Source organism: Pholcus phalangioides, unplaced genomic scaffold (genome assembly GCF_987345545.1).
Source record: "Pholcus phalangioides strain wild (caught in Gottingen) unplaced genomic scaffold, Ppha-v1.0 ptg000013l_1, whole genome shotgun sequence".
NCBI lineage: Eukaryota > Metazoa > Arthropoda > Arachnida > Araneae > Pholcidae > Pholcus > Pholcus phalangioides.
The window spans coordinates 25,822,780-25,846,781 of record NW_028301606.1 but is presented as its reverse complement, the minus strand read 5'-3'; the positions used below and the strand labels follow the sequence as shown (position 1 = coordinate 25,846,781).

At 35.2% G+C, this 24,002-nt stretch overlaps 1 protein-coding gene across 1 annotated transcript in view; it reads right to left on the bottom strand.

Annotated features, from left to right (window-relative positions):
- LOC149078859 (adenylate cyclase type 5-like) overlaps window positions 1-10,488 on the bottom strand; it is a 65,975-nt gene extending 55,487 nt beyond the window's left edge. Inside the window, exon 1 of the mRNA XM_089241026.1 lies at window positions 10,378-10,488. The gene's annotated coding sequence lies outside the window, so the exon portion shown is untranslated. The remainder of the gene's footprint in view (window positions 1-10,377) is intronic.
- Between the last annotated feature and the right edge of the window lie 13,514 nt (window positions 10,489-24,002).

Sequence of the window (24,002 nt, the reverse complement as noted above, 5' to 3'; positions counted from 1 at the left end):
TAAATAGCAATTACATTTACAAATACAAATACAAACACAAAGGCCACACAGGCAAATTGCCCAACGAGGTGGCTGAAAAAAGATACCCACAAAAACTATGGATTTGATATAATACAACCAAAATACAGTAACCCGAATAAAAGTATGTATCACGAAAGAAAATACCGCCCATGAAAAAGATTATGGTTGTCTAAGTGGAGTATGGATCGACTTCTCGATTTATCCCAATACGTTTATTGTTCGTCTTCTTAAACATGTGAATTTTCTTAGAATTCGCTACCCCCGGAGGTAAGCTATTGCAATTATTAACAACCTTATTAGAGAAAAGGTTTTTTTTCCATTGCGTGAAAAAACGCTGAAAAATATTTCGTTAGATCCGAGGTTATAGAATTTTGTTGGCGTTGAGCAAGATTCATTAACATCATTCAACATGGGAATCAGAAGGAGGTACCTTTTATTGAAGTTATACTCAGTCTTCTCACATTTTAATTTAATTTGCGTTTCGCAATTTGTGAATAACACCCTCAATTATTGGTGACAAATACTGAAAACTTACAAATGAAAACTTCGTGAAATGATTCCGTTAATGAAGAATTTAAAATTATGCAATTCTTCATAAATGGCTTCTCAGATCAGCATTTACATTACATTGATTGGAAGTTTCAGCACAAAAGGTCTACATAAAAAGTTAATTTTTCTATTTCTTTACCTATACGACCCCTTGGAAAATTTAAAACATTTTGAGTAACCACACGCCATTAGAAAACTTTTGATAATTGAAAGTATGTGTCTAAAGTCGATGGTTACAGAGATATCCGCTGTGCAAACAATTTGGGACAGCCTGTGTTCTATCAGATGTCATGAAGCGGCAATTTCACCCTCACACAAACAATGCCGAAATAAACAAAGTTAGGATCATTTCCCTGTAGATGGTCTTCGAGAATACAGAGACGCAAAGCACACCTTTGAAGTCTGCATTAATGACGAAAATGCAAATGTGAGTAACCCTGTCCCTTGAAGTAGACTCTGAAGGAGATCGTTCAAAGACAAGACTAATCGTAAAGATGTAACGAATGCATAGATTATAAACAGAGTCATTGATCCCAATTCCTAGAACGATACTTGTAATTTGCTGTTCATGCTGACGAAAACATATCAATAATGACCCATGGCTGCTGGAAAATCTGCTGATTGATACTCCGAAGAAAAATGGACGGGAAACTGAATAATGAGAGCAACAAGCATTAATTCTTGGCCATAATTATCAATAGAAAAGACCGACAAGCATTTCATTAATGTATATTATGCTTAAATTCTTAGAATTTCTCAGAAAAAAAAGCGCAGTAAAAAAACGCTGAAAAATATTTCGTTATTCCGAGGTTATAACATTTTGTTGATGTCGAGCAAGGTTCGCTTACAGCAGCGGTTCCCAAATACTTTTAGTTGGGGACCCCCGGAAATCTTGTTGTCTTTCATGCATCCCCCCGCATCTGGTCGTGGACTCTCGGAAATTTTGGTGACCGCCATGGACCCCCATTTATAGCAGTAGAAACTGCTAACAGCGAGAATATTATCGAGCAATGGAGGAAATTTTATCCAGTACTAGTAAATGTGATACGATAGCAATGCTGGACTGCCTAAACTGAAATAAACAAAAACAACGTTTCACGCTTCCATCGAGAGATGTCTTGGCGCAGCTTGAACTAGATGGTCCTTGCGCCAAAAAATCCAAATCGAGACATGTCATCACAAGTACAATTATTTGTCAAATCGCAATAATATTACTACTACAATCTACCAACGTGGCCGCTGGGTGGATGTATAGTCATAGTGATGGACGTGCATTGCAGAGACCCGGATTCGAGCCCCGCTGACGCCCCCAGTGGTCGACGGCTGAAGTTGGTTCTCCAATTTCGAGGCGTGAATGCGAGACTATCTCCCCGTCAAAAAAGTGAGCACAAAAGCGTCAAAAAAGAGCAACAGATCTAGGTACAAATAGTCAATCATTACACTTCACTCATAGTTTGAAAAAGAGATGACAGCGCTAAAAATTCATGCACGCACAACACTATATACGCAATCAGACTGTTAGGAACTCATGCTCACTTCCGACTTGCGACTCATTCGGTAGTGCATTGATAATAGCGATAGACCGGAGTTGTAATCGGTTTGAAAGTAAGCAAGTCTACCAAATTTGTAGCTGTGTTTTTGCGTGTTAATTTAATTAAAAGTTTTCTTTCAACAGAAATCAACTTTATAGTTTTACACTAAAATAGTCTTTCCACATGATAATCTTCAAGAAAATTACTTCTCATTCCTTCGAGAAAAAAATTTTATGCGTGACAAAATTCAAATACAGTAAAACTTGAATTTTCTCGATACTTGAAAAATTCTTGAAATTTGCCACCCCAGGCTACAGCTCGCTTGACTTCAGCCCCTGTAAATACGCATTTGTCTCCAAGTTACTCTTTTGGTCACTCCCATGCTTGAACACTTTCTTGGCCATTTTTTGTCACTCTTTTAGTTGTCCACTGATTGGATCTTCCCTTCCTCCCTCTATAGGTCACTCTCATGCTCAAATATTCTCTAGGTCACTCCTATGCTTACATACTCTGTATGTCTCGTAATATTCTCTAAGTCGTAATAGCCGAGTTTGACTGTAATTTTACTTCTATAATATGAATCCTAAAATTATACGTCATTAATTTATTAAATCTAACAAATAAAATATTTTAATAAAATAGATTGAGTGAGAGATTTATTGCTATTAATTTATTATATATACATTTTAAAAATAATCTCAAAACATTCGCGCAGCCCACAATCGTCTACAACTGCATTTAAATCGATGTTAAACTAAAGGTAAAACAGGATAAAAGAAATTTGCCTCGAAGGGAAAAGGCAGCGAAGAATTTATTGAATGGAATCACTGTTTTCACGTGTGGGTAGTTAAACCAATGCCACTATAAATATTTAGCTTGCAATAACACCCACTCGAGTCAAATTTGCACGGCATTTGATACGACCCTATAAATAAGAATTCCACGGATTCTCACGGATAACGAGCATTCGAATAACGATTTGCAGCTTTATATGATGATGTCTCTTGGCTCTCATCTTTATCATTCCTTACAGTCTTGGTTTTATTTTCCTCGGGAAAATTCTCTCATTTTTTGCATTCACAAACATATTTATACAACTAAAACACTTGTAATGTATTGACAATTTTTTATTGTTTTTAATAGTTTTCTACTATGTGGTTGAATTTCACGGTTTTGTTTATTGTGATGAAAATTGTTGGTGCTCTTACAGTTTAAATTCGTTATAAAATAAAACTTTTGATGAAAGATGAGATTCCTATGATTTTTTTTCATAAATTAATTTTTTACGTTGATCTTTTTCCAAAACGAATTTTTCTTCTGAAATTTTTTCCATAGATTTATTTTTTTTGTCAATCTTTTTCATAAATGAATTTTTCTTTTGAAATTTTGTTCCATAAATGATCTTTTATATATGAATTTTGTTCCATAAATGATCTTTTATATATGAATTTTTTTCCATAAATGATCTTTTCTACATAAGTTTTCTGAATGAATTTTTCTATATGGATTTTTTTAATGAATTTTTCTATATGGATTTTTTTAATGAATTTTCTATATGAATGCTCTAAATGAAATTTTCTATATGAATGTTCTAAATGAAATTTTGTTCATGAATTTTGTAAATGAACTTTCCAATAGGAATTTTTTTTTTCATAAATGAACTTAATAATACAAATAAATATGTTTATGAATTAACTTTATAATATAAAAAAATATTTTTATGTGAATGAAGTTTATAAATAAATGCTAAACAATAATAAAAATGAGCTTCATAAAAAATATTTTCATAAAAATGAGTTTCTCATGTTGATATTTTTTCATAAATAGATTTTCTTGTATAGATTTTTTTCATAAATGAGTTCTTGTGCTAATTTTTTCTCATAAATGTGTGTGAGAGGTTTATGTGTCAATTTGTTTGATAAATGAATCTTTCCATCTGAGTTTTCCGATTTAAATTTTTAATAAATTTTTATTTCAATTTTTTTACATTAATTTTTCAAATGAATTTTTATACCAACCAACATAAATATATGTTTTTCCATTTACGAGTTCTAATTTGAATTTAATTCATACAAATCTCGAGATTATTGATTAATAAAAGAGAAGGCTATAGAATAGAAAATATTTGTATAGAATTCATTACCCTTGCGAATGAGATCCAGTGTTATTTAAATCCATATTCCAAGCTCCATAAGTTCGTTCTATTTCATGTAGTAATATGCATTTCGGGTTGAACGATATTTATTTGTGAAAAAATATAATATATCTATTCGTGAATTTTTTTTAAATAATATAGCTGTATGAATCTGTATTTCGTTTAACATTATTCTATTCATTTGAATTTTATGTTCCTTTATAATAAAGCGAAATCTCGATATACATATAAATGTTTCGTGATATAGAAAAGAATATTTCACCGTCTCGTTCATATATATTTTGAGCATACAATATAATTCATGTTATCTCAAGTTGGGATATTTTGGAATTATTATTTTTCGTTGACGTTATGTAAATTAACTCATGGAATACATATAATGGAATTTCGAAGATATACCACATAATGTATTCTAAGAAAATCCATTTTTTTTAACGCGAATAAAACACACCCATTCACAGTTTATTCCCTTAACACTATAGAATACTCCATCCCGAATGAAATAAAAACAACTTTCACACATTTATTTATAGATTATCAAGAACGCCCCAACAAAAAAAAAAACATCATTAAAATACAATTTCCGCTTCATGTTCTTTTAATAGATGCTTTTCGTGCTTATGGAATTGCGAAACTGTTAATTAATGCAGTTTTTAGTAATTATAACTATTTTTTGGACGAAAAAAAAATTAATTAATTTTTATCAAGAAATAATAAGAAAACTGAAAACATTTTTTCAAGATTAATATTACAAAAATTAGTATAAAAACTAAAATGTAACGGGAACTTCGGTAATTTGGAAACAAAAAAAAGAAAATTTTCAAATGAACGGATAAATACGAATATTTCACATAAAAAGAATACTGAATCAGATTAACGTATTATATTATCATATATTAAGAGTATAATGTATTATATAATTAATGGTATTCCGTGTGTAAAATCATATTTGAATGCGAATGAAATTATTTCCAATCTAAAATAGTGAAGGGAATCAGGGTGAGAAAAGTTCACCACATTAAATGTACCAGTTGTAAAAGTAGAGAAAGTAGAGACAGGTGCTTCAAACATCCATTTACATACCCGTATCATGTTAATGGTATGCGTTGAAGATGATAATTTTCATAATTAAAGTTGCGTATTACAAAGTAGCTCTTCTGAGATACAGAAACGGAGAAACGCTATACCGCATCTGAAAATGAGAGAGAGTTAACATTTCTGATAGATATCCGAGACATAATTCAACTGCTAGGCACTTTACATATCACGTGGATGTAAATTTGAACATTTTCCTCATCTAATCGGAAATTTACATTCCATAAATTTAATGAAATGGGTTCTTTTGTTGTTCAGGATGTGTAGTATGAACTTATGAGTGTGCCTATCTATCATTTTCCTTGCCCCCCTTACACCTACAAGAGTTAGATTGAATCATTTTAAATACGCGTGGTTGAAAATATTTTTAAATACAAAAGCGTTATTTATTTAGTTATGTATCATTTAAATGATTAATATTGTGATTATACATCACTGAAATTGAAGAAGAAAGTAGGATCGTTGAATTTTAATGATGATCTGTCGAAGATCTACATTTATGAAAGATTGCTAGAACGGTATAGGAACGGTGACACTCGTTATAACGAACACGAGTTATTCGATCGTTCCATTTTAAAGACATATACTATAAGTCTCAAATGTATTCCAATTCATCAAATGTTATTTCAAATCCAATACAACGACCTGCAAAAACCATTCGATTCAATACAACGTCCGAACTCAGCTCTGCCCACCCCCCAATTTTTTTTGGAAAAAGAATGGACAAAATCCGTTTGCGTAAACAAAATATTAAGTTTTAATTCATTCAACATAGCTGCTGAAACGTGCGTAACACAATACTTTTGAACTTAAACCCGTTATTTGGCAATTTGTTGCTCTCGAGCGCACAACATGATTTTCTTACATTTGTCAAATAAAGCCATTGTATATTTTGAGCGAGTTTCGGCATCGATGCTTCTAAGCAAATTCTAAACACATTTGATATTTACTTGTAAGAGTAGACGTTAATCTTCTAGAACCTTAACTACTTAGATTGTCCCGTGTCCATTCTGAAAGCCAATGCGCATCAGCAGCAAGTGGATGTTAAAGTATTAAAATTTTAAATTAGGCCTTCCCTCAGCATTCTTAGGATGTTGGCGTGGCAATCCGAAGATCAATGGTCTTCGAACCCTGCGTGCGTAGCGGGATGTTTTTTTTCTTTCATGAACTTTATTTTTCTTTTTAAATTTTACCACAGTTGATAACTTTTATCGGTTTTTTTATCATAATTTTTTTATAATGAAATTTTTTCATTATATATTCACCGCCAATAGCGAGGGGTTAAGGGGGGTTTGTTCTCAATCTGTGAATGTGGCGAGACGGGGGTGTTGAGGGAAGAGACTCATTCTTGGTTCTTAGTTCATAATGAAAGTAGATTCACTAGGAAATGAAACATTTTCTTGGCGGTAAGCCGATGCATTTGTTACATGGCAATACCATTATTTACGCTGGTGCGCATTAGAATTTTAGTTTAGCACACGGGTTTTTAGAACTGTGTGTCAACATCGAAAAATCCAAGCCAATATATCCAATAACGTAAGAAGAAAAAAAAAATTAATGACAAGTTGATCTCCAATTGTGCCAATCAACAATCGCGCTAAATTGTCTCTCCGTGTGAAAACAATATTCTCCCGTTAAGGTCTAGTCTTCTGAGATATTTATGAAGTTTTTATAATTACCAGCAGAAAATGGCTGAAAGATATACGCGCGATTCTCCTACTTCATATCAAGCCAAGCAAAAATGATTTCTAACTCTTGAATTTTGGAGGGAAACAACCATGTGTGGAAGAGACATATATTGCTGTGTATTCTTCAACAATGAAGTAGAAGTAATTTGGCAAACAATAAATTCCATTTTTATGCTATTCACATCTATGTAAATCATATTGACACAGTATGGTACACTTCAGGGAACACACTGTATCATATCGATAAAGTGTGTTCCCTGAAGTGCAACATCCCATATTTTTTTTTTAAATATTGACATTTAATTTTAATTTTTCGTCATGTGATAGCATTCAGGGTACCCCATTTTCTTTATTTAACCCATGAAAAATTTTCTTCACTGGATATTTCAATGCCTGCTCTAATCAAAGGGTTAAATTTCAAGTACTTGAGTGGTGATTGCAATTATTACAATATTATTGTTATTTTCTAACCTGATACATTTTCACGGCAGCTGTCTACATTATAAAGAAAATTATTTAAATAACTTTTTTATTCTGTCGTCCAAGTATGGAATTCTCCAAAGAAACCAATATTTTCTTTTAACTTTCGGTTTAATGACTTCCCAATATAACGTACGTTTTTCGTACAACGATGGGGTTCGCTGTAACGAGTGTAGACTCTATCGCGTTCACGGTTTAATATTTTGAGCCAGATGAAACGTGTGTGACATTCTGAATGTTTAAGCAACAGGCCGTCTCCTATTCCGTTTGTGATTACGTGCAGTATTTGGATGAGTTATTTCGTAGTGCCGTGCACTCGGCGGCTACTTTGACGGACACCAAATTCTTTCGAGTCGATTTCGGACAGCTATATGCTGAAAATGGTAACTGTTCTAGATAATTTTTCTTTGAAGTTTGATGAGCTAATCATGATCTAACCATTTCAAAAATTAACACGGTTGTAGAGAGCATCTATTTTACATATTTTGGTTCATTTTAGGAGGGAATGATCACAGTCATCGACGCTTTAACCGCACACCTCATAAAAAGTATGGTATGTTTTTTTTATAAAAAAATACATCACTTGAGAATTTCAGTGCCATTCTGCATCCCCCATGGCTGTATTTTTGATTGTCGCTGAAGTTTTTCCAAGTATAATCATGCTGTCTATCTTTGTTGGACCAATTTCCGTGAGTTCGATTCAATTCTTTCTCATTTTAATAATATTTTTACAATTTTTTTTTTTGTAGCTGATGAAATCAAAGGTCTGCATATTTAACGGGAATGAAATTTTAACTGCTTTTTTTACACTGCAAAAGCTTGTTAAACTAAATACCTATGGTTCTCCATTACAAAAGAAACATTATTAGGGCTGGGGTATTAAGTAATATATGTAGGGCTAGTACACTGTAATTATTATAGTGAAATTATTTCTAGGACTGGGAATCGATAAAAATTTTCCACTGATTAATTAAAAAATTTAATCGATCAATCGAACTTTAATCACAATTTTTTTAAATTGTTACCATATGGTTTATGTTATTTTAATATTAATTAATACTATAAAAATATTTTTATCCATTTCACGCACCTATTCTCTAGATATAAAGAAATATAAGAATAGATCGAGAAATTAAGCCTGGCCTTTGACATAGGCGAACGCAAAATTTTCTCGAGGGGGGTTTCAGATTTTTTTTCCTTCTGGGGGGGGGGGTTACGTTTTTTCTTTCAAAATAACACTATAATCTTGGCTCGGGGGGGGGGGAAGGGTTCGCCAATTCCTCTTGAAGTAATTTAATATGCCGAACACACACACGTATATATATATTTTGTCAAAACCTGGAATTTCTTCACTTGGATCTTGTCATTTTTTTCCTTTGAAATCGTTTATTTTAGGATAGTCACTGATTTCGAAACTACTTTAGATCATACGGTTTGCTCGTTTTCCTAGAAACTCTTCCCAAATGGTGCATATGGGGAGATGAGCTCGTGTTTCCAAAATAACGTAAAAATACTGCTCATAGTGGAGACAATAAATTTTGGTCTTGTTTTCTAAGACTCCCATCAAGCTTAATTTGAACCTGCAGTCATCAATGATGATTCGTCATCAGAGAATTCGCTGAATTCGACTGAGTCGACTTGCATTCCACTGTGCCGAAAAATTTGATCAAAGTATTAATTCAAATAATTTTAAACATGGTCATTTATATTATATATAAATACATAATTTAAGACATCTAATCGATTTCGTTAAACACAAATCAAGTTAACTTACAAACTTTTTAAGAAAATTTTAATCGGATCGATGGAGTTGTCAATTAAAATTTTTAACTGCGATTAACCGACCTGATTAATTAATTAATCGGACCATCGCTAATTATTTCCATTCTAAAATAATAGCTATGTTGATTGTGAAATCAGGTTGAGAGAAGTTCCCCACATTGTTCATAGTAGAAAGGTATTAAATATATGCAGGATATTAAGACATGCGATACAGGAGTTTCTGAGTTTAAAATCAAAACTTCTAATGCGGAAAGGTGTCCAAGATATAGATATTTCTATCTTAAAAAAATATTTTATAATTACAAAAATAAAATAAATTCAAGACCCCCCCCCCCTTCCCATGGAGAGTCTCATCATATTTTCCTCAAACATGTATATAAAACATTTCTTCAAGAGACATTGCCGAGAAAAAAAATTCACAAAAACTAGGAAATTTACGAAAATTGTAAAAATTTACGGAGAGACAATAGAAAAGATACGCCATCATTATATTAATCAACACGATATTATGGATTCAATATTCACGGAAAATACTATGGAATTATATTATTTTTTTACTTGTAAAAACTTACCACACATTTAATTATTTATCACCGTATTATACTGCAGAGAATCACTGTATTTTGCGATGAATCCCGGAAGGTATTTTCATAATAACATCCTGCCCATAACTTCTGACGTGATCATAGTTCTTCACTTCATCAAAGATAACTAAGATCTTATTATCTTTGATGAAGTGATACATCTTATCTTTTATCTCATAACCATCGGATAAATAACAAATAATATCTAAAGATATGAGATTTTTCCTGATTTCAACTCCACATAATATATCGCATTCTACTTATCATCAATTTTACACAGGACCCAAAATAAAAAAAAAAAAACCCAATTTATAACTCCATCAAAAATACGATAAAATCTTAATTCCAGCATTTTATACCGTTAAATTAAGATATAATTTATCTAACAAAATAAAAGATATAACTTAGGCAAATTTTGGATAAAATAAATTTCAATATATAATGCAAATAATCAAGGAACATTATCTAAAAAATATTTGATAATTACTCACGTATTCACATCTTTCCATGTAAGTGGAAACTCAATTAGAAATTAAATATAACCCGGATGAGAGACTTAAATTAGATTCCGGCACCAACAACATTTGGAACCGAAGAGAACCCGAGGCAGCGGCCACTTCTGTTTTAGATGAAAGAATTATTATCACTGGGAAAAAGGTAAGAATTTCGTAACGATACTTGCTTGTGTTGTGCGTGATTCCTCATACTGGCGCCAAAATGGGCCGCCAAATACCAAAAAATAAGTTAAGAGAGGAGTCGAGAGGAAAATTTATACAATGTATGTATGCACATTTATCTTGTATTTCATTTATTTATATATATTTTTTTTTTCTAGGGGGTTGTTGAAGAAAGCAACAGATTGCTCTTTCTGTACGTACCCGCCATTTTATGATGAATGTGGATACTTTTCATTCTATAATAAGTGAGTTGATTTGAGAGAGATAACCATCTTTATATCCATAGAAAAACATTCGAAATTTAATTTGATACTTATCTTTCTTATCCCTGAAAATATGATTTTCTTTTGTGAGATAGTGAAAGAATTATCTTCTAAGTTCCCGAAATAACTTAAAAAATATCGTTGTAGAGGGATTATCCTTATATTGAGAGGCATCAGCTTAACATTAGAGTACGGACATTTCCAAACAAGACTTGGAGAAAATATCGTTGTAGAGAGATTTATCGTTATATTTAATATCGTTGTAACGAGGATTCACTGTAATTGATGATTTACGGAAAATTCATAGAGGGAAAACTCATCGCTGGGAAAATTCTCCGGCAACAGTTCAGCACAAGTGAGTGAGACTGAATGATGGAGGAAGTGAGTGAATGTGTGAGTGACCGAATGATTTTGCGAATGAGTTAGTGAATAAACTGGTGAGCGAGTGAGTGACCGACCGGATAAGTGAGGGAATCAGTGAGTGACCGGATGAATGAGGGATTCAGTGAGTGACCGGATGAATGAGGGATTCAGTGAGTGACCGGATGAATGAGGGATTCAGTGAGTGACCGAGTGAGCATAAGCGATTTATTTATCGTATAAGTTAGTGAATGAGCTAGCAAATAGCTAGTGTGTGAATGAATGATCGTATGAGCGACAGAGTGAGTTAGCGATTAAGCTATCTAATGAGTTGGTGAAGGAGCTAGCAAACAAATTTGGGTGTTAATGAGTGACAAAGTGAATGATTGGGTGATAGTGCGAGTGAACCAGGGAATGGGTGAATGACTGAGCGAGTCAGTGATTGTATGAGTGACCGAATGAGTGGGTGACTGATAATATGAATAGCCGGGTGAGGGGATGACTGACTAAGTGAGTGAGCGATGGAGTGGGTAAGTTACCGAGTGAGTGAGTTAGTGAGTAATAAGTGACTCACACTCATTTGCTCACACTTGATCAATCACTCTCTGTTTCTTCCTCACCTGCTCATACACTCACTCGCTATGTCACTTTATCGATGAATTGTTTAAATTTTTAGTAAATTTAAATTGATAGTAAATTTCTCTTTAGGTAAACTGCGCGGCTGTGTTGTTTGCGATGAATTTTCCGTACGTGATAATTGACATACGTAGTTAGTTATAATTAAAAGTTTTTTTTTCTAACATATCATCTAAAATCGGATTTTATTACACATCAGAATTTATTAATATTCCGAACATACAGTTCTTCGTATAGCAATTATAGTGTAATAATCCGTGTACATGTTTCAATTCGTACAACCGAATCAACAGGAAAGTAAAGTTCTTTTATAGCTAAACACTTCAAATATTTACATAGTCATGATAATTTTCTCTGGAATATACATGTAGATTCTTTTCATTTGTTTTTAATTTTGGAACCAAGGAGTGAGTACGATTCGTGGGAATTTTCCAGATTTTCATCATTTATTTAAAAAAAAATTAAACTATAAAGTTTTATATAAAGAATCCCGGTGATATAATGTGGATTGAAGAGAAAATTTTTAATTATAAGAGTATATGATTTTCAAATTAATATACACGATGCAAAGTCCTCATACACTTTTTTAAGTTTTAAATGTTGTACATACAAGTAGGCTTCCATTTAGAAAAAAATTTCAATTATTTTGTTTAACATAGGTCTGTGATTTATTTTATAAGAGGCTCTATACCTATAAAAATACATACAATTTTTTTTTAAACCGTACACTTTACCTATAACTTATGTTTAGAAGATTTTTACACTGTGTTTGATTATTCAAACATAAAAAATCTTCATGTTTTATAGCAGTGGTTCCCACCCTTTTTTCCTTCCCACACCCCCACAGACTTGCCTCCCCGCATCCCCTTGTACAATACGTTTTTTATCTGTTAGAAAATTCAGGTTTTTCTTCAGGTAATTGATCACATTAATTACCCGATAACTAAATTCAGTGAATTCTTTTACTTATTGTTTAAATGTCTTTTCGGCTATGACTAATATTTAATTTTAGCTTTAAAATTAATTCAAAAACGAAACTAAAGAAAACATTTCAATATTTTTGAGATTTAGAAGAACAGAAAAAGATTCATTGAATAGTTCTTCGCTTTTTTTCGATTCCAGCCTCAGTAACTAAAAATAATGGTTTTTTGACACTTGACTGCGTTTATTGACGTTTTTCCTAAGTTACGTGTGTTCACGACAGTCTCAAATCTAAGCACGACAATCTAATAACACGAGGTACCGATGTAAAATAAACCACGAAATAGTTCAAGTAAATAATGATATTTCTCAACGAAATAGAAAACAAGTACGATCGCTAATCGAAGAAGAAACTTTTACAAAGCAAAATTCGTAGGATGCATTTCTAGGAGCAGGGGTCAAAATATCGGTATGATTCATATTTTTTTAGGATTTGAAAAATTCAATTTCAATGATCAGTTTAATTTTCTGGAATAATCTCAATCAACATATAATTTTTCCATCATCTCGCACCCCCCCAAAAATTATCTCCCGCACTCCTAGGGGTGTGCGCACCCCCGGTTGGGTACCACTGTTTCAAAGGGAAATATTCGCTGATATATTTCAATTTAAAATCCAAGAATTTTACATATTTCAGCACATATATTTCAGTGAAGGAATTCTTTTTTTTTTAGCGGAAAGGCTATAGAGAGACGAGGCTGAATAAATATCCCGTATGTTTAAGACCTATAAACCCTGAGATAAGTACAGTTTGAGATTAAATGTTAGTTCTTTATATAGTCGAGAGACGCGAGTTATAGCGACAATTCCATTACAACGACCGGTAAGACAGGTCCCAAATATTTTGCTATTTCTGCAGTGTTATTTTATCCAACGTAACGACCAGTAAATATCATTTAATCCATTACAGAGGCCGAAGTCAATTCAGCACCCCCATTTTTTTGTTTTAATAGAAATGAACAAAATCCATGGTTGAGTGAATTTAACATTGACATTTGATGCTTGGAGAAAAAAAAGAGTGACGAGTGATGATAAAGCGTTGCCACTTTTAACAAAAAAAAAAACCGGTGGTTAATTAGTGCCATCACTGAAAACATTTTGCTTACCATTCTGTTTTATTTTCTCACATGCACCTCCCACCCACTTCCCACGTGGTTGATTTTTTACCTTTATCCATTCTAAATTTTATTACGCAATTTCGCTTAATTTCTCGATGGTAGAACATACAGGCAAGTGAGCTTATCATTTTTGCTGCATGCATTATAAAAATAAATGTAACTTTTTGCCAAATACAGTATTTTCGTAAGTAAAAGGTACATACAGTATTATGTACCTCAACCAGGTACATTTTCATTGCAACATTATAACAAAAAAGATGAAAGAATTATTTTTTATTCCGTCAATACAATATACAATTTTCCGGAGAAGCTAAACTTCATGATTTTTTTTCAAACATTCAATGTAACGACCTCCCAATACAATGTCCGTTTTCCATGAAACGAAGGGACGCTGTTATAGCTAGTGACGGCTGTACTTTCACGTGAGATTTGAACGCAAATTGATAGCCGTTAACGAGGATTCATGCTCTTATCGTAAGGATCATAAGGATCCAGGTTCGAACCCAGTTGAAGGCACGGTGGTAGTTGATTGAAGTTTTCTATGGTTTTGCAACTTAAAAAAGAGGACGCGAGCTCGTTTCCTTTTTGAAGAAGTCTCCCAGAAGAGAGCAGGCAGTACTTCAACACGATACGTATATAACATGGGAATTCAAGTAAAATTCAATATTTGTAATTTTAACTTCAAAATATGGGGAAAAGGTGGCAGCACCAGTATAACACGAAACAATCATAAGGATGACAACATAATAAAGACGTTACGACCATGCATATATTACTCACACAACACGTTCCTGCCTCTAGCCAACTTATTAGAATAAGGCGGAGATGGACTTGAAAGTCTGGGGGCTGGGCACGATGATGATTGCTGGGGGAGCGTGATGATGATGATGATATATGACAATTTATAAAATACGCATATACATTAGAACAGTCTACTATCGACACTGTGCCCCACTCCGTATCTCCACCTATGTTCTGTAGAAAGGGACGATGGAGCAAAAAGTTTGGAAAAATAAGGTACATACAGATGAAATTTGTATTCCAAATACATATACAGAGGTATGATTTCCGGACAATCGCGAATTTTTATCCCGTTACCACGTGTTTCATGGATTCTGCCGCCAGAATTCGATGGCGGAGAAGGTCGTAAACTTATTTTCATGCTGATGACGACTATTTTCGCGCACTTTATGCATCGCAAAACGATAAAAAAAAAGAAGAAAGACACAATAAAAAACTGTGGGTTATTTTTTTTCCCCGCCTACAAATATCCCGTTTTTCTTCTCGAGGACAAGTAATACAGTAGCAGCATTTACTCTATTATGTTTTCCGTTCCGAAATAGCGGTAGCGGCTGCACCCAAAACGTTCGCAGTATGTAATGCCACCTAGCGGTTAATAATACAACGAGTGAACGGACATCGTTTATAAGAAGTACGGATAGAGGATATAAAGACTTGAGGATTCGTCCGAATGTGTCTTGTTCGCTACTTGGTCGTCCTTGGTAGAAACTGCCGTCTGAAGTAGCTGTTTACTTTAACACCCCGACTTACGTACCCTCGATTTACGTCACCCCACATTTGTGTGTGTGTGTGTGTGTCTTCTCGTCCTGAAAATGATTTTTCTCAATTAGACGCATTATGAACAAAGCTTGAAGGCTTTTCACGTCGCGTCATATAGAAAAATGTTTCTAACGGGAAAAGGGTCTCAAGGTGATGCCTCCACAAAGTTATGGAAAAATCACCACTGATTCTACATATATATATTTAAATACGCGCAATATACTGTATATGTATATATAATATATATATAATATATATATATATATATATATATATATAATATATAATATATATATATATATATATATATATAATATATAATATATATATATATATATATATATAATATATATATATCAAACCCGGCGAAATTATACGGGGCACTAAAAAAATTTAAGTATATTGTTGTAATATTTTGAACGGTAATACAGGTCAAGAATGAATTCAAAACATGGGCGGAGATACGGGGGAGGCAGTGGGGGGCATTGCCCCCCACCTTCAAAAGTGAAGTTCACTGATCTAATGTATATATGCACATATGAATTGACATCATCATCATCGTGCCCTCCCAGAAATAATGACCTTGCCCCCCCCCCCAGACTTCCAAGACATCTCCTCCTATGGTTCAAAAATCGCGCAACCCCAGAGTATTTTAGAGTGACCACATTAAAACAACACACGATTAGGCCTTAGAAGTGAAACAAAGTTATTAGTTAATGCATATCTTCTAAGATTTATATCTTTAGTCTATGCATCCGAATCATCCAAGACATTCAAAAAATCCAGAAAACTGACAGATGCAATTGGAAGCATCCACTGTTGAGTATCTTTTGCCGCTTGCTCCGAGATGTTCTGTTGTGTCTGGATAATATATAAAAACACTGCCTCCGGAAGATGTGATCATTTATAAATAATTAATCATATTTTAGAGCACAGTTTCCCAAACCTTTTTCTCTCATCTTCCCCAACTCAAGTAAACCCATAAGATCCTACGTTACACCCGTGGCTTCTATCGCCCCCTGACCATCCCATCGCCCACCAGAGGGCGATATTGCCCACTTTGAGGAACACTGTTTTAGAGCGTCAGTCTTGGAAAAATTTCCAACAAATCTCTAAGCCTATATACTATAGATATAGAATTAGATATGAATATATAGGAAATGTGAGGATTACGGAATTGTCGGATAATATATGGAATACTGGGTTTGCGCAGCGTCAAGGTATGGACATCGAGTGGAACAGTGATAAACAACTTCGAAATGCGCTCATCATGTTCCACAATGAGTGCATCTCGGTTGTCACCATCAGACTTGGTTTACCATTTCTAGAAACTTGCTCAGGCAAGTTTAAAAAAGTTTTTATTGATTATTAGAAGAGTACCTAATAATTTTAAACTAGGCATAATTATGCATCACAAGTGTTGTATGATGCCTAGAATGATGCCTAGCCATAAGGATATGCAAATAAGGTAAGTGACGCGAACAAGGGGGAAGAAGGTGGGGAGTGTGATCTTATGGTTTTTCATTTGCATGATATCATTTGTAATGATGAGTGAAAAAAAAATTCTGAAAAGTAAAATTGCGCATTTTTTGAGCGGCGCTTTAAGCCAGTGGTTCTCAACCTTTGCGAGTCCGCGGCCCGGTTTCATTCATTTTTGTGAGTTGAAAGCCCAATCAAACACACGCCCAACACAAAATGAATGAAGGAGAAGGAAACGGCTAATCACTCTCGGCCCGGTATGAATGTCAGGGCCTGGTACTGGGCCGCGGCCCGGCGGTTGAGAAACACTGCTTTAAGCTATCGCGATATTTTGTATCTCTTTCACCACTGTAGTATCTGGGGCCATTGTGTAAATTAATTTACTTATTTAGATATTTAGCAATAACTTTTTTTATATTTTTATGACTTCATTCATTTTCGGAAATACTAACGGCTGTATTCACCGACAGAGCTTAACTGCAATCGCAGGTTAAAGGACTAGAGATCGAAACGGATTGGTTAATTTCGGGACTTTAACCAGTTCGTGTCGATCTCTAACCCTTTAACCTGCGGTTGCAGTTAAACTCTGTAGGTGAATACGGTTGTTATTGAGTAACTATCTTTCTTTCTTTCAAACTGAACACAACTCAGGTTTATCACCATCTATGGGTGATTTACTACCTAGTGAGTTGTGCCGGAAGTGTAACTGTGTGTGTGTGTACCAAACAGTCTTTTTGAGTGCGTATGTAGTGTTGTGTTATTTTTCATTGCTGTCATCTATGTTTCAGAAGTGAAGGGAGTGATGTGTTATGATTGAAATACATTTGTACTGTTTGTAGGTCTGTTGCTCTCTGTGGCGAGACTTTTTAAAGGGGAGATCAGCGCCTTGAAGTTGGGAACCACAGAAAACCAACTTCAGCCGACCACTGCTGTGGCGACGGTGGGGTTCGAACCCGGGACCTCGCGACGCGAGTCCGTCATTAATGGCCACTCGACCATCTCTCACAGCGGCAACTATCTCTAATCTGATACATAAAGCGGGAGAGAACAAAAACTTCTTTTTTATAAGCTCAACAACTGAAACGTCTTGATTCCTCGTTACAATGTAAGGGACACGGACATACTTCTAAAGGAATTCCACAAGATCCGCTTCATTTCTTATAAGAGAAAGAAAGAAAGAAAGAAGAATTTAATGGAAACTGTTTCCACCAAGACGAGGCGATTTTCTCACGCCACTGATTTTTCTACCGATGACGTTAGTTTTCGTAGATCTGAACTAAAAATTCACGGCCGGTAAACAGACATAAGAGCAATTTCAAGGAATTTTTTAAAGAAAATTCTTTTCCTCAAGTATTTTTAATATGAACACACGCGAGGAATGCCTTCATACTTCGTTTTGCAGCGTTGAATTCTTTTTATGGGTTTGGAGCAAAGGTTATTAAATTGCTGAGCAGAAAATGGGACGTATCATTCCTAGAGATGAGATTTCACCACCGTGATATCACTCTCATTCCAAGAAAGTAAAAGTCATATTAAAGAACTGTACATATAAAATATAAAAATTTCATCAGGTAAGTTCGCTGATGCATCATCATTGGAAATATCTTCAAAATTGACTTTTCACATTACATCGCCATAATCGGTTTTTTTGTTCTCTTCTGATAAAAGTATAAAGACGAGGGGAAAAAAAGTTGAAATTTTTGAATCCGAAACCACCGGGAGAGACCTTTATCCATTTTTTTTGTAGAAGCATCACGTATAATAAGAAAAGAACATGCTTTAAACATGCATTTTATGTATGAGGATGGTCCCGTATACGTATCTCAGGATCAAGTCGAATGAACACTGACGTTTGTTTGATATACGGCTGATATGGATACCGATTTTGAGCTGTTTCAAGGATTAGCACTTCGATTAGCCGTAATTTATAAGGATATATTGGGATTATAATTCGCGAACTTAATTTCAGGAAAAAATACGGGAAAAAAGGAGCTTTTTTTTAGAAACGAATCTTTTTTTTTTTGCGTACTTTAGCGTATCTCGATTCTGCGAGCTGATGATTTCCACTTCAAAAGGTTTCCTCGTAGTGAACAAGAGGCTAAATTTTACAATTACATTACATCACATCAAGGAAAGAGACTTTCTGGATCAAGGAAACAGATATTATGCCGAGGTGAACTCGGAAAAGAAACGTCATCTAGTCTCCTCAGGGACTCGAACACAGGCCCTTTGGCAAACTGGGCAAGCATGTTAAGACGGCGTGCGAAAAAAGCCGTCTATCTCTCAGATTTTCTGGATATTTATGCCGAGATAACTTTGGAAAGAACAATTTGTTGTTTCCATCGGGAATCGGACCTTGGTCTTCTTGTAATCCACGCAAGCGCACTTTTCTTTTCTTTTCTTCCAAATCGAGCGCCACTCAGGTCTATTGTCAAGGGCAATCGTGTCTGGAAAATTCACCGACAATAGTTCGATGCGAGTCAGTTAGCGTGGGAGTGAGCGATTGAGATACTGAGTCAGTGAGTGATCTACTGAGTATGTGAGTGAGTGATCTACTGAGTATGTGACCTAGTAATTGAATGAGTGAGTGATAAAGTGATTGAGCGAGTGAATTAGTTAGTTTTAACCTAGTAGTGTCACAAATGATTGATTCACTCCCTCACTCGCTCGCTCATGGACTCAGTAGCTCGCTGGCTCACCCAATCCCTCACTCACTGACTCAGTAACTGAATCGCTCACTCCCTCGCCTTCTGACTCGCATCGCCTTCTGACTCGCGCCGATTAATTTTCCGGCGGTGAATTTTCTGTAAACCAAGGGCAATTTACTACCTAGAGTTAAGCCGGAAGTGTAAGTGAGTGTACCTAGCAGTCTGAGTGCGTATCTAGTGTTGTGTCTGATTTTTCAGTGCTGCTATCTATATGTCAGAAGGGAAGTGTAATGATTGGATATTTGTACACTTTGTAGCCACCTCGTTGGGCATTTTGTCTGTTGTGGCGTTGTATTTGTATTTGTAGGCCTGTTGCTCTCTGTGGCGAGACTTTGTAACGGGAAGATTGGTTCGCATTCTCACTTCGAAGTTGGGAACCCCAGAAAACCAACTTCAGCCGTCTACCACTGTTGTACCAGTGGGGTTTGAACCCGGCACTTCGTGATGCAAGTCCGTCGTTATGACCACTCGACCACCACAGCGGCAATAGCGCACTATGCAAACGCACTAATCAATATACTCGTACTGCAGATTTCCCTGTTCAGTGAAAAAATGGTATTAGTGACATAGGTGGCAGGGGGAAATATTCTCCCTACCCGTTCACTTTTCACCTTTTCGGTGATTCTCCCTACCGTTCGAGGACCCTGTATTCGCTTATGCACCTAACACTAGTCAAGAATCGAATTCAAATGAAGATTCAGACGATTTTGAGTTTCCCCCAATAGAAGCTCTTGCTAATGGCACTACGAGTGATTTACCTTTGAAGATAGTTGTGCTAATGTTAAATGAAACTCATATTTTAGTCTTCCTTTGGCGAAATCTCGAGGGAAAGTCGGTACTTTATAACATCGCCAAACACGTGATGAGACCTAAGAGGCCGAAAGCTCTTTGGGCGAACGCTAAAATCTAGGTTTAAAATGCATTCTCAACAACTCCACCGATAACCATTCATTGACCCTCTCAACCGTAAAATTGATGATCTTCAATAATTATATCGGGTTCTTGTAAGTCCTAACTCTATCTTTATCTCACCAACTGTTCGTCGTAGAGAAATGGTTCCAGTTTGAAAAATGTTCAAAATGTGTTCAAAATCTACCCTTTATCATCGAGAGAGAAAATACAGTGTGTCACAAAAGAAAAAAAATCTAAATTTTTATATGGACACCCTGTCCTGAAAAACCCAAGTAGAAAGTTGTCGTTCTGTCTCAAGATATTTGAATTCAAAGTCGGATTATAAAGTTGCAAAAGAACAGCATAAACGAAGCAAAGAAGCGTTGTAAGTTAGTTTTTATGCTGTTTTTTTCCCCAACTTTCCCCCCCCCTTTTTTTGAGTTCAAATATTTCAGCAAATACTGTATTTCAAAACATTAATTTATTTTTGTTGGCATCAGGAGAGACAGGTCGGCTACTTTCTCTAATTGGGTGTTTAGGACAGAGTGTCCATATAAAAGTTTGTATTATTTTATTTTATGACACTCTGCATTTTCACTTTCAAAACTGGTACGGGGTGGTTTTTGAACACATTTTGAGAATTTTTAAAAAAAATTGGAACCATTCCTCTACGACGAACTGTTAATGAGATATAGGCTGTGTTAGGACATACAAGACATAAATGTACAATAAAAGTGGGACAATTCGTGTGCAACATATAATACTGAGGTGAGAGAGCACAGATTATCTGTTTAAAGCAAAATTTGCAAAATTTATTTGATAGAGATGCATCAGCCACCTCGTTGAGCATTTTGCCTGTTGTGGCGTTGTATTTGTATTTCAGTTTGCGTCGCAAAATATCTTGATTATAAATTAACGAAGTGAGTAAATTGAATTTTTTTTTGCAAAATCTAATTTGAAACGCGCCGGAATTGTGGTATTGCCAAGATTTTTGTGTGTGGGGATTTTTGACTTGTCGGGATTATGGATTGTTGGAGATCCCATAAACACTGGTAATGTTGCGCCATCGAGACACGAACATATTTTAAACTAAATGAACATAAATATGCTCATTCAGAAACTGAGGCGGCATTTCGTTGTTCCGTTGTTCCGCAATTAAAATTTAATTATTTATTAAGTTCTCAAAAACAATTAATCCAAGTCAAAATATAAACATATCATTTTAAACACTTAACTTGCGACTTCGGTCGTTATATAAGAATTCAATTAAAATGAAAAGCATTACGGAAAGAATCGGATTAGAAGCCGCTGAAATAGAAATTACAATAAAAGCTGGGAAAATCTCACCACAAACCACTCAAAATACAAAAGGGAGCGCAACACTCACCCACCATCATCCTCTGCTCTTGGAAGTACCCCGCGGCAGGAAAACTCTTACATTCTATCTTATTACATTTTTAAACTGAATTTCAAAGCAATCCAGGTTGGTCCGGCCGGGGAAAAGCCCGAACCTCCCTACATTAAAAGTTTTCGACAGGAATTGTGGGACACACCTAGATTTCGAGCAATCTCACAGATACTACTTTCTGATTGGTCAATAGTGGGGGCTCATGTGTTAATTCTGGAATTTCATCAAAACGAGGGAACGAGAAAGAACATAGAATGTTTATAATGTGAAGGCAGTCACCAAGTGCCAAAAAATGCAACAGTATATGAATTTCGAAAGCAGTGTTTCCCAAACTTTTGATGCCCGTGGCATCCTTGAGAATTATATTAACGATTTTGGGCACCCTGCCTTGAATACAGAATAAAGTTTACTACAACAAAAAGCACTAAGTGAAAATACATCAATAGAGTTTTGTTCGATTAACAATTAATGTGAAACTTTTGGTTGATGCTTACACTTGATATCAGTCCTTACGGTTGACAACAAAACACGCATATTGTCCGCAAGGTCTTGCAGTCTATTTCGTGCTTTGAATTTTATTAAAGATCAATAAATTCATCTCATTCGCAAGCAGTGAAATATATTTTCACCGCACTGTTTGCGAAATCAAATGGTGAGGCAACTCAATCGAGATTCTCTGTGGAAATAGATTCAAAGTACATATCCATCTCGAACTTGAACTAGGGAACATGAGAACATGTATCCCAATTTTTGGCAGTGCCTACTCGTTTGAGAGCATAAGCTGCCCACCAAACAGGCCCGCGGGGGGCCAATGTGAAGAAGAAGGGCAAGAGAGCTAGTTTGTGTGTTTCAGTGAAAGTGCATGTAAGTTGGTCCGAAATAGGGAGAAAATGTCTAAGTGGGAAGCCCACTGTTAATTAAAGTTTTCATTTAATTAACCAGGAATTTTTAAATTAGACATGTCTGGAACGAGCTTATTAGTTATATTACTTGTTAATATTTCGGAGGAAAAGTGATCAACTCCTGTGACGTCATCTTCTTGCGCCATGGTCGCACCTCATTCGTCGGTTGCGTTCCTGTTTTTTCATATCCATCTATTTCTTGCAATCTTGAAAAATGAGATCGTTCCGCTTATCGTGGTTGAACCATGTCCTCTCACTTGCCGAATGAGCACCCTAGTATATGTCCCCGAGCCGTACGTGGACAGTCAGCCCTGACACATTGCTGACACTGCCACCAGATGGCGACTTATCCGAAAAGTCTGTCATGCACGAGAGTAAGTAATTCGACTTGATTCATTTTAACACCTGGAGTGGACCGCAGTATTTTTTTGTTTATTCAATGTATTATTTCTCAAGACATCATTTTCTCCATAATATTTCACGGCACCCTAGTGTGCCGAGACACACCTGTTGGGAAAGACTGTTCTAAAGACTTTCGCCGAAGAGGTAAAGGCAGGCCTCAGCAAAAGAGAATAAAGAAAAAAGAAATGATCAATTGTATGATTCATTAAAAAAGGAATTAAAAATACTTATATGGGGGGGAAAACGCTTTCACGACAATTCATTATTCATTTCTACAAACCAATAATTTCCTACTTTTATGATTCAATTCAGAATGATCCTCCGTTACAGGGTCATGTTCTGACTCGATAGCCAATTTCCATTGTGATCCAATCTCGATGTGATTCTTCGCAGAAAAGAATTTTCTTATTACTTGCTATCTTGCGTTTCTTATCAATAGGAAGCCGAACCACAATATCTGTCGAGGTAGAATCAGGTTGGCTTTTTTATTGGCAATAAATACCTTTGGCAACTGTCTCGACGGGGGAAAGTCCTTTTCATTTTGATAATATTGAGCGCTTTCTCAGTCCCTCGTAACCAAGAAATAGAAAGAAGCCTTTGAGAAGCATTATATTTTTTCCAACTGGGACATCTACTTGCAGCACTCGTAAGAAGAGTCCTCCAGAACTTCTACTCTAATCCCTTGTAATTCGTTGGAATAGTCAAGTCTTTCTGTTATACTTTTCTGTCAT